The 2,567-nt window shown below is 42.7% G+C and overlaps 1 pseudogene; it reads right to left on the reverse strand.

Annotated features, from left to right (window-relative positions):
- Positions 1–837: 837 nt before the first annotated feature.
- LOC117367394 lies at positions 838–2,190 on the reverse strand (annotated as a pseudogene).
- Positions 2,191–2,567: the final 377 nt, after the last annotated feature.

A 2,567-nucleotide genomic window follows, 5' to 3' on the forward strand; every position in this document is an offset into this window, starting at 1 on the left:
AAAACATACCTTATTTGCCAAGATGTCTATTTGAAGAAGAATAATTTCCCCCCTCCTTTATAAAGCTGCACTAGCGTTTTTAGTGCCAGCTGTGACGGTAACAGCTCAGACGCTCATATGTTACCGCTAAAAATGCTAGCGTGGCTTTGTAAAGGAGGGGGTTAGAAAGAAGCTCGGTCCCTGTCTACACCCCATCCCCGCAAACCATCTGATCCCATCCGCACAAGCCTCAAATAATTTTATGCTAAACTTATTTTAAAGTATAAAAAGAAACAATATTCTGTACAATTGTCGTTTTATAAATCAAAGTTCTGCCTGCCGAACTAGAGGAAGAAATCTTCAGCTGGTAGAGCTTTGTTTATAAATGTTTATCTCACAATATTACTCAATAAATATTAATAATTGATTTAAATAGTGTTCAGACCCACAACCATTAGTGTATAAGTGTAAAAACACAGAACACCGGCTGCCGTCAGACCATCATCACACTATTATTGTTTGTACCACCATTCAACAGTCTAATATTAATATGTAAAATTAACATTTTTATGGTGGTTAATTTTCTTCCGATGATCATACTATAGGCAACTGGGTGTGATAAAGTGCTCGTGCCATCTCCATATACTTTCTAAAAGTCCAAAATATCCTCCCTTCTACTCGAGTTTCGCCTTGTGCTTCCTCAGGAAGGGATTATCTATCGATCAAACAATATAATTTAAAATATCATGAATCAGCCTCCATAGATGGTCCCATTCAACCTGCTCCAGCAGATCAGACTACTATCTGGAGCAGGTTGGATGGGACCATCTATGGAGGTTGATTCATGATATTTTAAGTTTATATTGTTTGTTTGAAAATCTTGGTTCTTAGTCCAAGGAAGGAAACTAGTAATGCCAGACTATACAGGGTTGTTGCTACCAGAGGGTCACTGGTATCTCGCAGGCCCAGTAATACCTATGGCAATATGATGGCTCTCAGCTCTTCCTGAGAGAAGAAGTCGGCATAGGCATCAATGTGACTGAGAAGTACCATTCGCACATACTCTTCGTGTACTTTGAACATTTTCAGGATGATTGGAATCACATGAGTTTGAAAGAGAGCTGGGGACAGCAGGCATTCTGTCTGGCTCCTCTGGCTATCATGCTTTGGACGAAGAAGGTGAGGGAGGAAGCTCTTCACTGCTGCTGGTTCAGCAAAAACCAGCTGATTGAGCAGAAGGGGAGTCAGCCGGAATGCAATTAACTCTTCTGACAGACAGGAAACTCTGTCCAAGAGGAACTTGAAAAACTCATTTTTCTCCTCTTCAGTCTTTAAAGTCAGACTTTTAAAGAAATGTACAACTTCCAGGAAATCAATCCTGGAAAACTCGTGGGATAATAAGTCATGCAGAGGAGGCCAGCATAAAGGGTCAGAATTCAGGAGGGAACTGAACATTGTGTCCTGAAAACCTGAGACTAGATCCTGATCATTCATGTACAGTAGTAAACTTTCAACCAACTTCCTAAAGCTTGACTATGGGCTTCAGGAAGGATCCCAAACTCTGCAGACTGTGGTGGTGTGTCTGTGAGCTTACACACCATTTCCATGCCTCCTAATTTCCAGTGCCCATCCTCACTCACAAAGCCAGATGATTATCTCATATTGTTGTGAGCTGGGTTTCCTCTATCATGCAGAAATACCAGCACCTGCAGAATGTCATAGATTCCAGCACAGATCTCCTCAGAGAAAAGATTCTCCATAGCCATCTCCAGGGGTTGCACCCTCTCTGTGACCAGATTTATTTATTTTAACAATTTATATACCATTTAAACCTAAACAGTTTACATATCGTTACATACATAATTCAGTATGACAAAATAAAATCAAACAAGCATTAACATATAATCATCAGAAAATCACATAAAGTGCCCAGCAAAAGAACAATCGCAAAGATCAGTTCCTAGAAAAATAAATTCCATTTGTTTCTACTACACAGGACAAGAACCTCAGCAAACAAAGATGGCGCAAAGTCCATAGATATTGGACCACTTTGCTAACCATATCCTTCTTATCGGGGCTGTACACGAATACAGAGGCAGGTAGGCAGGCCGCCTCTGTCAGTAAATCACGGTACAAGGAGACACCGGAGACCAAGGGGCAGGGTGGCTCCTGCAAGACGAAGCTTTGCAGGGCGCTGTTCTCTGAGCCCATCACCCTTGGGCCAGGCCACCCCTCCGCTCCTTCCTTTCCCTGCAGACCAAAGTCCAAGCACCAGGCAAACTCTCAACTTCCCCACACCTACCTTTTCATCGCCAGTGGTTTTTTAAAATAAAAATTTTCAGACAGCATCGACAAGATCAGCGTGCTGCTGAATAAAGACTTCAGGGAAAGGCCGAAGGCAGCACACTGATCTTGTCGACGCTGCATGAAGATTAAAAAAAAAACAAACCCACCGGTGGTGAGATGGTAAGTATAGGGAAGTCAGGTGTCTAGAGCCACTGCCAATTTTTGGGGAGGCCACGGCCCCTGTGGCCCCCCTGTTCTGATGCGTATGAGCCTGCCTATCTACAAGTCTAGGTGGGGACCAA

Source organism: Geotrypetes seraphini, chromosome 1, assembly GCF_902459505.1.
Source record: "Geotrypetes seraphini chromosome 1, aGeoSer1.1, whole genome shotgun sequence".
Classification (NCBI taxonomy): Eukaryota; Metazoa; Chordata; class Amphibia; order Gymnophiona; family Dermophiidae; genus Geotrypetes; species Geotrypetes seraphini.